The sequence below is a fragment of the Etheostoma spectabile genome, unplaced genomic scaffold, assembly GCF_008692095.1.
Source record: "Etheostoma spectabile isolate EspeVRDwgs_2016 unplaced genomic scaffold, UIUC_Espe_1.0 scaffold00018539, whole genome shotgun sequence".
Lineage (NCBI taxonomy): Eukaryota > Metazoa > Chordata > Actinopteri > Perciformes > Percidae > Etheostoma > Etheostoma spectabile.
The window spans coordinates 18,720-35,371 of NW_022604313.1; the positions used below are offsets into that span (position 1 = coordinate 18,720).

Here is a 16,652-nt window from a genome sequence, read left to right on the forward strand (position 1 = left end):
AAAATCCTTACTGCAGTTTTCTCATTTGTGCATGAATAGATCCTGCGGGTGGGTATTTGAGCCCTGTATGTGATTAGTAACAGAGTGTACTTTGTAATTTCCCCATTGAGGATCATTAAATTATTTTAATCAATAAGAAAGATGATGTGTATATGCATTAAATGGTGTAGATGGAACATCGTAAGCACCTTTGATCCGCATTAAAGGATCAAAAGCATTCCTTTGATGTGCCAACATTCTATTTTTTACAGTGACATATCTGATTGGTCGAACTCCCTGTTACCATGGAAATGTTCAGTGCACCTGCAAACTCACCAACAGCCCTATTTCATGCTACTTTGACAAATTCTATGCTTTTCAGAATTTACATTAACAAATAATAAGTTACTTTCTTTTTGATTAATGCATATACACATCAACTTTCTTTTCATTAAATAATCAACATTCATTATGTCATCATCACAACTTTCTTTGAGATTAATGCATAGACACATTAACCCTCTTTTATGTATTATTACTGTAGCTCAATGGGATTGTTCCTGGTTAACCCTCTGAGCCCGAGAAACTCGCCCACAAGTAAAAAAGTACCTCTGATTTATACTTTAATAACTTTTGAACCATAAAAGCGATTTACTCACTTTTGGTTCCATTTAAATCCTGACGTTTTCGGCTTTAAAGTGGTCTTTTCCGGGTCTTTCTATCCTCTACAGGGGATTTTCTATCCAGCCTCGAACTTCAGCCTCTTTGGGCTTTAAATCCATACTGTTATGTCCAAGATTGATCCACTTTATATCCATAATTCATCGCGTTTTGGCTCATTTCTGCCGCTGGCTCGCTCCTCCGCGTCTGCCCTGTCTGTCCCGTCTATTGTTTCAGGAAGTACATGCACATATATGGGAGAAAAATGCACCTAAAAAAATGATGTTCATATCTTGACTGTAGACAACAGGGTTGATGTTTTACAAGCTTTTTTATAAAATAAATCCAGACGGAAATTAAACTGTAAAAATGGCCTCAGGGCCCAGAGTGTTAACTTTCTTTTCTTTATGTTATCATCACTATTCATTATGTCACATATATGTAACCCACCCTAAATTTGATTGTATTCTTTAAAACTTAAGTAGGGATAATGTGATAGTGTGATCAATAATTGTCACAACACAAAGTATGAGTTTCCTATGTTCACCTTATTAATCAGACAACAATAGTTCAGGTTAGGCCGCTTTGTGTTAATTAATTTTAATTCTCAACACTTTTCAGCAGTGGTAAACGTGTTGCGGTAATGCCCACTAGGTGGCCACTGCGCAGCGCTGCTGTTCTTTTCTGAACGTGGTGCAGAGGGAGAAACAGCGAAAGCGTAGCTCTGAAAGATGACGAGAATAATATCCTGAAGAGTGAAATATTTTTGTTCTTTCTTTTGATGGTCTGAAACCTTTTCTGTTAACATAGCTGTAGGCTACTGAGGGACTGTGTGTCGGACTGTGAGCGGGACAGCGCGGGTGCGACGGAGGAGCGGTGTGTTGCCATTCCAGCGGCCATGGCGGGAGAGAGAGCGTGGTGGAGAGCGGGCTGGACTATGAACTTTAGACTTTATGAACCTGAGTTTGGAATTCCATTTCTACTATCTCATCAACGAGGTCTTTCCCTCCTGTGGAGTTGAAGGAAAATGTTGGATATAATTTTTTTTTTTAAACTGAGCTCAAACAGGTACTGGGTTGTGCACAACTAAACTAAATTGACTATTGCTGCAGGAAAACAGGTAGTTTTGTTTGTTTGTTTGTTTGTTTTATTTTCTTCTGGCCAGAACATATGTCATCATTATTACCTGACATTTTGGTTAGTAAGTGGGAGTGTCAAATTCATTGTTGGACATTTTAAATCATAATTTTTTTTAAAAGAGTTACAGTGCGGTTGTGTTTTCATTTCTCTGTGTGAAGTCAATACTCATCTACAGCCAAAGACTAATTAGTTATTACGTGTCAGTGCATTTGATATCTATTTCATCTTTATCCCTCAAACCAGGACATTGCTAAAAGTATTTAAGTAGTGATCCCAGAACTTGAGGTTATCTTTTTTCACAGGTAATGTTGAAGGCTGATCAGAACCTGGTTGCATATACACATCAACTTTATTTCATTTATGCAATGTACACATCAACTTTTTTTCTAATTAATGCATATACACTTCAACTTTCTTTGATGTTAATGCATATACACATCAACTTTCTTTTTAATTGATGCAAATACACATCAACTTTCTTTCTAATTAATGCATATACACTTCAACTTTCTTTGATGTTAATGCATATACACATCAACTTTCTTTTTAATTGATGCAAATGCACATCAACTTTTGTTTTGAATGATGCATATACACGTCAACTTTCTTTTAGATAGAGAGAGAATTATTAGGGACACATCATATCCAGCTCACCGACTTCTCACACACAAAAATTGTATATAATATATATAATATAATCTCAGGCACAGGCGAGCGCACAGCATTATCACAAAGAGAACACGTTTTTTTAAGAGCTTCTTTCTAGCTGCAGTTAGACTTTTGGCCAAAACAAAATGAACCATTCTGCTCAGGGCCTGTGTAACATAACATATCTGGGCAATACACCTGTGCATCTTATTTACTTATTTAATAATAACTGTGCACTTCAGTATCTTATAAGGGGCTGTCTTTAGGGGCCAAGGGCCATTAGCAATTATACTTTTTGTAATTTAGGAATGCAAATGTAGTTATTTTTAGTTGTACTTTTTCATGGTTTTGTGCAATTTTATTTAATTATAATGTAAATGCTTTGTGTGTCCTTATAAACTCAACCTGACTCTCTGAGTAACAACTGCAAAAGAGTTCCTATGTGTGAAAACACAAATGGCAAATAAAGTTCTTGAATCTTGAATCTTGAATCTAATGCACGTACACATCAACTTTCTTTGATAATAATGCATATACACATCAACTTTATTTTAGATTAATGCATAAACACATCAACTTTATTTTAGATTAATGCATAAACACATCAACTTTCTTTTAGATTAATGCATATACACATCAACTTTATTTGTTAATAAGATCACATAAGATCCCCAGTGGGAAAATTGCAATTTACACTCTGTTAGTAAACACACACAGGTCTGTAAAACACTCACACACGCTCAGGACCTATTCATGCACAAATGGAGAGATGTCAGAGTGAGTGGGCTGCCAGCTGGACCTGTGCCTTTGGGGGGGTTCAGTGCCTTGCTCAAGAGTACCTGGCAGTGCCCAGGAGGTGAAGTGGCATCTCTCCAGCCACATGTGGACTTGAACCGTCATTGTATTAGACTTAGACTTCTCTTTATTGATCCTTTTGGGATGACTCCCTTGAGGAAATTGAAAGTTACAGCAGCAGTTTTAGCAAGAAAAAGAAATAAAAAAATAGATGAAAAAAGACAGTATAAAGACAGCAAAATAACATTAATAATAACAATAAGAACATTCGTCAACTAAACAAAGAAAAGACCATACATTATTATTAAAGTGTCAGTGTTGAGTCCAGTGTTAAAGTGATAAAGTGACCAGGTGTGAATTTAAGTCCAGGTGTGCATGTATGTTTGTCTGTATGTGTACTGTACGTATGTATGTGTACTGTGTGTATAAATGTATGTATGTGTGTATGTATGTATATATGTATGTATGTATGTGTGAGTGTGTGTATAAATATGTATGTATGTATGTATGTATGTATGTGTGTATGTGTGTGTGTATATGTATGTATGTATGTATTGTCCTCTCTGCCCTATTTCCTCCTCCCCCCTAGTGAGGAGTTGTATAGTCGGATGGCATGAGCGACAAAGGAGTCCTTGAGTCTGTTGGTCCAGCACTTGGGAAGGAGCAGCCTTCCACTGAACCGGCTCCTCTGGGTGCTGATGACGGGGTGCAGGGGGTGGCTGGCATGTTCAGTAATGTCCAGCAGTTTGTCCAATGTCCTCCTCTCTGGACAGAGCCGGCCCGCCCGATCAGTTTTTCCAGCCTGTGGGTGTCCTTCTTTGTTATGCTGCCACCCCCCCAGCACACCACAGTGCAGAAGAGGACACTGGTGACCTTAGACTGGTAGAACATCCACAGCAGTTTGCTGCAGATGTTAAAGGAGCGCAGCCTCCTTAGGAAGTACAGCCTGCTCTGTGTCTTCCTGTATAGGTGGCTGCTGTGCGTTGTCCAGTCCAGTTTGTTGTCCAGCCACAGCCCAAGGTATTTGTATGATTCAACTGCCTCCACCTCAACTCCCTCTAACAGGACTGGTCGCGGTCTTGGTCTGGACCTCCCAAAGTCAACGACCAGCTCCTTTGTCTTAGAGGTGTTGAGCTGTAGGCAGTTAGTGCGACACCAGAGAGCAAAGTCCCCCACCAGACTCCGATACTCCTCCTCCCTGTCACCCCTGATACACCCAACAATGGCTGTGTCATCTGCATACTTCTGTATGTGACACAGCTCTGAGTTGTAGCAGAAGTCCGAGGGGTACAGGGTGAAGAGAAGAGGGGCCTGCACTGTGCCCTGGGGGGCTCCAGTGCTGCTGACCACAGTGTCAGACCTGATGTCCTTCAGCCTGACGTATGTTGACCTGTCGGTGAGGTAGTCTCTGATCCAGTCTACCAGATAGAGGTCCAAGCAAGCTGGTCTCACCCTATATCCGCTGGTTGTCCAGCGCGGACAGCTCGTCAATCTTGTTTGGCAGCGAGTTCACGTTCCCCATGATAACGGAGGGAATCAATGGCTTGTAGTGCTTCCGATTCTCCGCTAGCTCGGCCTTCTGCTTAGCCCCGGCCTTGCAGCCCCTGGGTCTCCTCCTCAGCTCCGTCAGGATAGGGTGCCGTATCCCGGCGCGTCCCTTTGAGTGCAGAGCCAGCAATTCCTTTCTTGAGTAAGTGAGTAAGCTGGCTCCTGGTTGCATTTTAATGTTGGAAATATCCATAGGATATATAGACAACACACTATCTTTGCAAAAAGAGATAAAAAAAGATTTAAAAAATAGGTTTACTTAAGTAAAAAGAGTTAAAAACTGGAGAGCTACTGGAGAGGCAGCCGTCTGCCACAGCGCCAACACACAAATCTGATTGGATGAACTCGCTGTTACCATGGACGTTCACTGCACCTGCAAACTCACCAACAGCCCTATTTTATGCTACTTTGACAAATTCTATGCTTTTCAAAATTTACATAAACAAACAGTAATTACTAGACCTCGTGGTGCAACGGTAGCGCGTCTGACTCCAGATCAGAAGGTTGTGTGTTCAAATCATGTTGGGGTCAAATGTTTAGGGTGGCAGTAACTCAGTCTGTAGAGAGTTAGGTTGGGAACCAGAGGGTTGCCATTTCAAGTCCCCATGAGGACCAAAGTACGGGGTGTGGATTGGTGGCTGGAGAAATGCCACTTCACCTCCTGAGCAAGGCACTGAACCCCCCCAACCGCTCAGGACGCTGGTCCAGCTGGCAGTTTCTCATCTGACGTCTCTCCATTTGTGCATGAACAGGTCCTGAGCATGTGTGTGTGTATTTTCAGGCCTGTGTGTGATTAGTTGTGTATATGCATTAATCTGAAAGAAAGTTGATGTGTATATTCACTAAACAAAAAGAAAGTTGATGTGTATATGCATTAATTATAAAGAAAGTTGTTGTGTATATGCATTAATCTAAAAGAAAGTTGATGTGTTTATGCATTAATCTAAAAGAAAGTTAATGTGTATATGCATTAATCTCCTCACAGTGATCCCTAACATTAAAGTAACATTCTGTTTTGGCTTGATCTGAAACAATAATCGGCGATTCATTGTTGAAGAAAGGTTCTAAGAAATGTGAAGAAAATAAGCTTGACAACCTTTTGAAATGTTTTTGTGTAGACTCTCCCAAATCTGGTGTTTTCATTTTGAAGGTTTCAAGGAGGAAGTGGCTTTGAGGAAGTGTTTCCTCTGTGATTTGCTTTACTATGACTTTTATTCTACATACTATACTATGAATGTTTTAAACCAAATCTATTTGGAGGCACTTTTTGATTCATGCATATACACATCAACTTTCTTTTTGATTAATACATATACACATTAACTTTCTTTTTAATTAATGCATATACACGTCAACTTTAGTGTAGATTAATGCATATACACATAGACTTTGAAGTATGTGTAAGTTATTTAACAGTACATGTACATGTTAAGTTCCTTTTGTTTTTAAACAAACTATTAAATAGCAAACTGCATATTTTTTTCTTTGATTACAACCTTGCAGTGTAATGGAAGAGCCCATGTTTTCCACATGCTGAGAGTTTCTGGTTGGGTGCCAAGCATTCCTGCATAAATGTGAGACTGGCCCCTACAACACCTATCGCCTTCTTCTGTTTTTAGAAGACCTGCACGAAAGACTGGTGCCGGATGTAGAAAGGGGGCAGGTGGGAGACCACTTGCCAATATATGTGATCACATGGGACTACGTGGCATTCCACCATTCCCGTACACTCACAGCCTAGTTTGACGCCCATTCAAGGTTGATATCCGACTTCCTTGCCCCTTACTTTCCTTTCCTCAACCCCATTGAGGTTTTTGACCATCGTCCACAAGACCAAATGTCCCTCCTGGATGCAATGTGTGATGGCCACAGCCATGGCCACACAACCATCTTAAGAGCCTCATGCACTTATATTTTTCCTTATGTTTAGTTTACATGCTTTTGTTTATACACCTTAATTTGTTGCAACCATTTATTCAGTTACAAATAACTTACAGGACACTAGTTTCATTTCACATACATCATACTTTATTTGATTTACACAGAAGTGGCTTTTAGCAAGCACGCACTATTGGTTACTTTTGGATGGTCATTCTGTTATATAACCGTATAATACTGTATATAATATAATATAATACTGTTTTTCTTTTGAGCTTACCAGTTGGAGTCCACACCCGGGAGGGATCCAGTTCTGCTGTCTTTAAAAGAGGTGGCACTTGGAGAAGGAGCAACTTTATGGGGGAGGTGACCTAATTGGACACTACCACTGCTTGATATGTCTGGGGGGGGGGGGGGGTAGCTTTATTCTCACTGTAGGTATTCTGGGGTTTAAATTTTATATAGAGTAATGTTCTGTTTAGGTAGAATAAGTAAACGTATAATTTATTTGTAATACATTTTTTTTTTTTTTTATTCATTCAGGCATTCAAAAAGATTCTTCCCATTCTTCTTTTTCATAAATGGTACATTCCATAAAGCTACTTTGAGATGGTCTTTCATTTTTTGTATTGAATTTCTGCAGAAAAAAAAACAAAATGCATGTGTAAAACACAATCTATAATCAATACAATATACTGACAATTGTATAAGGGTCTACCTGACAGATCTAAAATATTGCAGTTTCTGTAATTTTGGCTGATGATATTGTTTTTTTGTCATTGTGGTATGATTGACTAAATGTTCCTGTTGGAAGAGAACATGTTGTTGATGGGTGGCAGTAGCTCAATATGTGGTAGTTGGGTGTCCTCCCCCAGCAAGGATTTGAGCATCAACGGCTTCATTTCCTCTATTAACATAGGCTTTTAAGCACCAATTTACATATACATCTAATACCTGAAACACATTAAACACATCAAACACCTGAAACACCTGAATCACTTCAGACACATCAAAGACATAAAACACCTGAAACACATAAACCTCTGAAACTCATCAACCACCTGAAACACATCAAAGACATCAAACACCTGAAACACATCCAACACCGGAAGCACAAACAGATCAAACACCTGAAACATATCAAGCAAATCAAAGACATTAAACACCTGAAACACATAAAAAACATCAAACACATCAAACATCTCAAACACCTGAAACAAATTGAACACCTGAAACACATCAAACACCTGAAACATATGAAACATATCAAGCACTTGAAACACATCAAACATCTGAAACACATCAAACACCTGAAACACATCAAACACCTGAAACACATCAAAGACATCAAACACCTGAAACACATCCAACACCGGAAGCACAAACAGATCAAACACCTGAAACATATCAAGCAAATCAAAGACATTAAACACCTGAAACACATAAAAAACATCAAACACATCAAACATCTCAAACACCTGAAACAAATTGAACACCTGAAACACATCAAACACCTGAAACATATGAAACATATCAAGCACTTGAAACACATCAAACATCTGAAACACATCAAACACCTGAAACACATCAAACACCTGAAACACCTGAAACACGTCAAACGCCTGAAACTAATCAAACACATCAAACACCTGAAACACATCAAACATCTGAAACAAATCAAACACTTGAAACACATAAAACACATCAAAGACATCAACACCTGAAACACATAAAAGACATTAAACACATCAAAGACCTGAAACACATCCAATAACAGAAACACAAACACATCAAACACCTGAAACACAGAAAACCGGAAGCACAAACACATAAAAAACATGAAACACATCAAAGACATCAAACACCTGAAACACATCAAAAACCTAAAACACATTAAACGCCTGAAACACCTGAAATATATCAAACACATGAAACACCTGAAACAAATCAAACACCTTAAACACATCAAATACCTGAAACACATAAAACACATCAAACAACTCAAACATCTGAAACAAATTGAACACCTGAAACACATCAAACACTTGAAACACATCAAACACCTGAAACACCTGAAAGATATCAAACAACTCGAACACCTGAAACAAATCAAACACATGAAACATATCAAGCACCTGAAACACATCAAACATCTGAAACACATCAAACACCTGAAACACATCAAACACCTGAAACAAATCTCAAAAAAAAAAAAATCAAAGACCTGAAATACATCAAACACCTGTAAAACACGTTAAACAACTGACACACATCAACCACATCAAACACCTGAAACACATCAAACACCTGAAACACGTTAAACAACTGACACACATCAACCACTTTAAACACCTGAAACACATCAAACACCTGAAACACATCAAACCCATCAAAGACATCAAACACCTGAAACACATAAAATACATTAAACACATCAAAGACCTGATACACATAAAACAACAGAAACACAAAAACATCAAACAACTGAAACACATCAAATACATCAAACACCTGAAACACATAAAACACCGGAAGCACAAACACAACAAAGAAAGACCTGAATTACATCAATCACCTAAAACACATCAAACACTTCAAACACATAAAAAACCTAAAACACCTCAGAAACCTAAAACACATCGAACACCTGAAACACCTGAAACAAATAAAACAAATGAAACACATCAAGCACCTGAAACACATATAACACCTGAAAAACATCAAACATCTGAAACTCATCGAACACATCAAACACCTGTAACACACCAAACACATCAAAGACATTAAACACCTGAAACACATGAAAGATATCGAACACATCAAACAACTCAAACATCTGAAACAAATTGAACACCTGACACACATCAAACACCGGAAACAAATCAAACCCCTGAAACATTTCAAACACATGAAACAAATCAAGCACCTGAACGCATCAAACATCTGAAACACATCAAACACCTGAAACACATCAAACATCTGAAACACATCAAACACGTCAAACGCCTGAAACTAATCAAACACATAAAACACCTTAAACATATCAAACACCTGAAACTTATCAAACACTTGAAACACATCAGACACCTGAAAGAAATCAAACACCTGAAACATATCAAACACCTGAAAAACATCAAACACATCAAAGACAACAAACACTTGAAACACATCAAACTCATCAAAGACATCAAACACCTGAAACACATCAAATACATCAAAGACATCAAAAACCGTAAACACATAAAAGACCTCATACACATCAAAAAACAGAAATACAAACACATCAAACAACTGAAAAACATCAAACACCGGAAGCACAAACACATCAAACACCTAAAACACATTAAACACATCTAAGACATCAAACACCTGAAATACATAAAACACCTGAAACACATTAAACTTCTGAAACCCATCAAAAGCCTAAAACACCTGAAACAAATCAAACACCTTAAACACATCAAATACTTGAAAGACATCAAACACTTTAAAAATATCAAAACACCTGAAACACCGGAAAGATATCAAACACATCAAACACATCAAACACCTGAAACAAATTGAACACCTGAAACACATCAAACACCTAAAACATATCAAACCCCTGAAACATATCAAACACACGAAACATGTCAAACCCCTGAAACATATCAAACACACGAAACATATCAAGCACCTGAAACACATCAAACATCTGAAACACATAAACACATCAAGCACCTAAAACTAATCGAACACATCAAACAACTGAACCAAATCAAAAAATTGAAACACATCAATCACCTGAAACACATCAAACACCTGAAACGCTTCTCAAACACAAAGACCTGAAATACATCAAACACAACAAACACCTTAAACACATTAAACAACTGACACACATCAAACACATCATACACCGGAAACACATCAAACACCTGAAATACATCAAACACATCAAACACCTGAAACACATTAAACAACTGACACACATCAAACACATCAAACACCTTAAACACATAAAAAACATCAAAAACCTGAATCACATCAAACACATCAAAGACATCAAATACCTAAAACACATCAAACAATTCAAAAGCATCAAACAACTGAAACACATGAAAAATATCAAACACATCAAACAACTCAAACACCTGAAACAAATTGAACACCAGAGACACATCAAACACCTGAAACACTTCTCAAACACAAAAAGAACATCAAAGACCTGAAATACATCAAACACAACAAACACCTTAAACACATTAAACAACTGACACACATCAAACACATCATACACCGGAAACACATCAAACACCTGAAATACATCAAACAACTGAAACTAATCAAACACACAAAACACCTGAAACACCGGAAAGATATCAAACACATCAAACACATCAAACAACTCAAACACCTGAAACAAATTGAACACCTGAAACACATCAAACACCTAAAACATATCAAACCCCTGAAACATATCAAACACATAAACACATCAAGCACCTGAAACTAATCGAACACATCAAACAACTGAACCAAATCAAATAATTGAAACACATCAATCACCTGAAACACATCAAACACCTGAAACACTTCTCAAACACAAAAAGAACATCAAAGACCTGAAATACATCAAACACCTTAAACACATTAAACAACTGACACACATCAAACACATCATACACCGGAAACACATCAAACACATCAAAGACATCAAATACCTGAAACACATCAAACTAATCAAAAGCATCAAACAACTGAAACACATGAAAGATATCAAACACATCAAACAACTCAAACACCTAAAACAAATTGAACACCTGAGACACATCAAACACCTGAAACATATCAAACCCCTGAAACATATGAAACACATGAAACATATCAAGCACCTGAAACACATCAAACATCTGAAACACATCAAACACCTGAAACACATCAAACTTCTGAAACACATAAAACACATCAAGCACCTGAAACTAATCAAACATATCAGACACCTGTCAAAGACATCAAACACCTGAAATACATCAAACACCTGAAACACATCAAACTCCTGAAACACATCAAAAACCTAAAACACATGAAACACCTGAAACAAATCAAACACCTTAAACACATCAAATACCTGAAACACATCAAACACTTTAAAAACATCAAACACCTGAAAGATAGCAAACACATCAAACACATGAAACAACTAAAACACTTGAAACATATCAAATCCCTGAAACATATCAAACATATGAAACATATCAAGCACCTGAAACACATCAAACATCTGAAACGCATCAAACACCTGAAACACATCAAACATCTGAAACACATGTAACACGTCAAATGCCTGAAACTAATCAAACACATCAAACACCTGAAAGACATCAAACACCTGAAACAAATCAAAAAATTGAAACACATCAAACACCTGAAACACATCTCAAACACACAAAAAATCAAAGACCTGAAATACATCAAACACATCAAACACCTGAAACACGTTAAACAACTGACACACATCAAACACATCAAACACCTGAAACACATTAAAAATATCAAACACATGAAACACATGAAACACCTGAAACCAATCAAACACCTGAAACACATCAAATACCTGAAACTCATCAAACACATCAAAAACATCAAACACCTGAAACACATGAAAGACATTACACACATCAAAGACCTGAAACACATCAAACAACATAAACACAAACACATCCAACACCTGAAACACATCAAACACCTGAAACAAATCAAACACTTGAAACATATAAAACACCTGAAACACATCAAAGACATCAAACACCTGGAACACATTAAACACCTGAAACACACCAAACACCTGAAACACGCCAAACACCTGAAACACACCAAACACCTGAAACACATCAAACACATCAAAGACATAAAAGACAATAACATCTGAAACACATTAATCACCAGCTTCAGGTAAGGAGGCCTCAAAGACCAACTGCTTTTGCGTCGCACGGTCCCTGCGTTCTGAAAGCGAGGCCTCCAAAAACAAACTGCTTTCGCAGCGCCTGGTCTCTGCCGAAGCCGCTAGCCTCCAGTTACCCGGAGAAGAACCCTAAAACTTAAATCAGTCACTTAGACGCAAAAAAGTAAGGAAATAAGGTTCAGGTTTTGAAAAACAAAAGTCATCCCTTGAAAGTCATATATTGTAAAAAGGGAGATTTCTGTGCCTTTTAATTAAAAACCAGGTTGATTTTCAAAATGAATACTGTGAAAGTAACAAAACGCTTAATCCATCCAAAAAGAAAGTTAATCTATAGATGCATTAATCAGAAAAAAAAAGTTGATGTGTATATGCATTAATCAAAAAGAGATCTGATGTGTGCATACATATTAATCAGCAGACCTTGTGGTGCAACGGTAGCGCGTCTGACTCCAGATCAGAAGGTTGCGTGTTCAAATCACGTCAAGGTCAAATATTGATGGATGATAGTAGCCCAGTATGAGGTAGTTGGATGTCCACTTCCAGCAAGGATTTGAGCATTGAAGGCTTCATTTCCTGTATTCACATAAGCTTTTATGTACCAATATCCATCTAATACCTGAAACATATCAAAAACATCTAACACCTGAAACACCTGAATCACTTCAGACACCTGAAACACATCCAACTCTTAAAACACATCAAACACATGTAACACATCAATCACCTGAAACACATCAAACACCTGTAACACATCAAACACCTGAAACACATCTCTGTTTTAGTTACAGAGTGAGGCATCGCACTTCTCTTTCATCTTTGTTGAGAGTTGCACATGCGCAGTATCTAGGTAAGGATTACAAGCCAGTCAGGAGCAGAGTATGAGGGTGTGCCATGCTAACAGCTAGCCGAGCATTATAACGTGTGATACAAAGTGACGCTCAGTCGCCACGGAAGTAAAGGCTGGACTACAGTAGAGCTGTTTGGAGCAGTTTGTGAACAGTGTTTTCTGTTGGAGATGGTACGTCCCTTTGGGGGGGGGGACTGTTTTAAGCTTTGCTGAGGCGCATTCATGATCCCTAATACCTTTCTAAACCACTTACCTTGGTCCCTGACCCCTGCCCTCAGAGCTGGTAGCTCTGTTCCTCTGCGGAGCCAGTCAAGTCCTGTTCTCTGGCTGACTGGAGGTTACCAGCTTCAGGTAAGGAGGCCTCAAAGACCAAAGACAAACTACTTTCGCAGCATCTGGTCCTCATCTTCTGGAAGCAAGGCCTCCAAAGACAAGCTGCTTTCGCAGCTTCTAGTCTCTGCCGAAGCTTCTGGCCTCCAGCTGCCCAGAGCAGAACCCTGAACTTAAAGACTCAACACGGCTTGTACATATAAGGTTCTCTATGGATGTTTTGTTACCTCACTCATGACGTCATCATGAACTCACAGCTGATTGGTCATTTTGATGTGTTATAGAATGCTGGGATGTCATACACCGTAGACAATTCCAGTCTATAAGACTTTTCTCATTTTATTTTTATTTATTTTTGAGGGATGAAAACAAAATATATTGTAAAAAGGTATGAGAATATACACATCACACTATACATGTGTAAATTCATTTAACGTGTATAGAGCAGACATATTTTCACATGTAAATTGGTAAATATTATATTTGATTATTAATAGCTTTGATAGCAGGATCATTCTCAATCCTTTTGTAAAACCTTTGTCTTTCTTGGAGTATATCCACTATAATACATTCTTAAAAAAGTTCATATCTTTTGCTATGGTTGGGCCTCGTATCCAAACTACTCTGGCAGATGATACTAGTGTCGATGTAGCCTTGGGAAATAATTAGCAGCTGGTAGACAGATCTCCCCATCGGGAAATAAAACCCCAGTCTTCCGTGTGAGAGGCGGAGGCGACCATCCAAAGTTTCAGTAGTATTGTGGTTTTTGTGTTGGAACAAGTTTCACTGTTTGAAATAAGCTTTTGAGATACAAGAACGTCTTCACTTGGGACAGCAATTGACTCCCAACCCGATGGGAGAAATCCTGAGCTTTGAGATTTGGAGGGGCTGACTTTGATTCCGAATGCTTGACACTGGACTTCAATCTGCCCCAGTGGGTGCTGTAGATCACTGTTTGATGAAGCCAACAGAACAACATAATCTGGAAAGAGCAGAAAAGGAATTATAAAGTGCCCAGACTTGACACTCTCCCACCGTCTGCTGCGCCTTGTGAGGTGCTGTTCATGTCCAGTAGATATGCTTTTTCCATCGCTTGACGATGTTCCCATTTAGGGTCAGGAGTTCTCCTCCCATGCTGAACACAGCCTGAGCCAAGGCCCGCTTTCCCCCTCATGATTCACCCCAGTGGAAGCTGTAGATCAATGCCTGATAAAGCCAAATGAACCACATAGTCTGCAAAGAGCATAAATGGAATTCTAAGGTGGCTAGACTTGACACTCTCCCAACTCCTGCGGCACCTTGTGACGTTTTGTTCATGTCCAGGAGTTGTGCTCTTTCCATCGCTTGAAAATATTCCCATTTAGGATCAGGAGTTCTCCTTCCATGCTGAACACAGCTTGAGCCAAGGCCCACTTTTTATTATATCATCACCATTCATTATGTCATCATCACTATTCATTATGACATCAACTTTCTTTGATATTAATGCATATACACATCAACTTTCTTTTTGAATTTTGCATTAACACATCAACTTTCTTTTAGATTAATGCATATACACATCAACTTTCTTTTAGATTAATGCAGATACTCATTAACTTAATTTTTGATTTAGCATTACAATTCATTATGACATCAACTTCCTTTTTAATAAATGCATATACACATCAACTTTCTTTTTGATTTATGCATATACACATCAACTTTGTTTTTATTATATCATCACCATTCATTATGACATCAACTTTCTTTTATATTAATGCATTTACACATCAACTTTCTTTTAGATTTATGCATATACACATCAACTTTCTTTTTTATTAATGCATATACACATCAACATTCTTTTAGATTTATGCATATACACATCAACTTTCTTTTTAATAAATGCATATACACATCAACTTTCTTTTTATTAATGCATATACACATCAACTTTCTTTTTATTTATGCATATACACATCAACTTTCTTTTTAATAAATGCATATACACATCAACTTTCTTTTAGATTTATGCATATACACATCAACTTTCTTTTTAATAAATGCATATACACATCAACTTTCTTTTTATTAATGCATATACACATCAACTTTCTTTTTATTTATGCATATACACATCAACTTTCTTTTTATTATATCATCACCATTCATTATGTCTCCATCACTATTCATTATGACATCAACTTTCTTTTATATTAATGCATATACACATCAACTTTCTTTTTGATTAATGCATATACACATCAACTTTCTTTTTGATTAATGCATATACACATCAACTTTCTTTTTGATTTATCATCACCATTCATTATGTCATCATCACAATTCATTATGACATCAACTTTCTTTTTGATTAATGCATATACACATCAACTTTCTTTTTCATTAATGCATAAACACATCAACTTTCTTTTTAATAACTGCATATATACATTTTGATTGAAAGACAAGAACTCATCGATAAAATTTGAAATAAGTTTGCAAAATTCTTTGTCTGCCAATAGAAGAGAGTTAAATCTCCAAAGAGGTGGGCTACGTTTATAGGTAGAAAGTTGCATATCTAATAATAAAGGTGAATGGTCAGATATTACAATACCTAAATAGTCAGAGGAAATTACACCTGCATTAAGCGTACTGTCAATAAAAAAGTAATCAATCCTAGAATATGAATGATGCACCTGGGAAAAGAAAGAGAATTTTTTAATGGTGGGGTTACGAGATCTCCATGGATCAACAAGACCATTCCGTTTCATAAAATCAGAGAATGTTATAGACATAGCAGATTGAGTCAGATTTCGAGGATTAGAACGATCCAAGATTGGGTCAAAAACACAAATTAGATCCCCACTGAAGATCAGCAGGTGTGTATTCAAGAAGGGA

General features: G+C 37.5%; 1 non-coding gene across 1 annotated transcript; it reads left to right on the forward strand.

Annotated features, from left to right (window-relative positions):
* Window positions 1–13,009: 13,009 nt before the first annotated feature.
* On the forward strand, window positions 13,010–13,081 carry trnaw-cca (transfer RNA tryptophan (anticodon CCA)). Its single transcript has one exon. It is a non-coding gene; the product is annotated as a tRNA-Trp (tRNA).
* The last annotated feature ends 3,571 nt before the right edge of the window (window positions 13,082–16,652 follow it).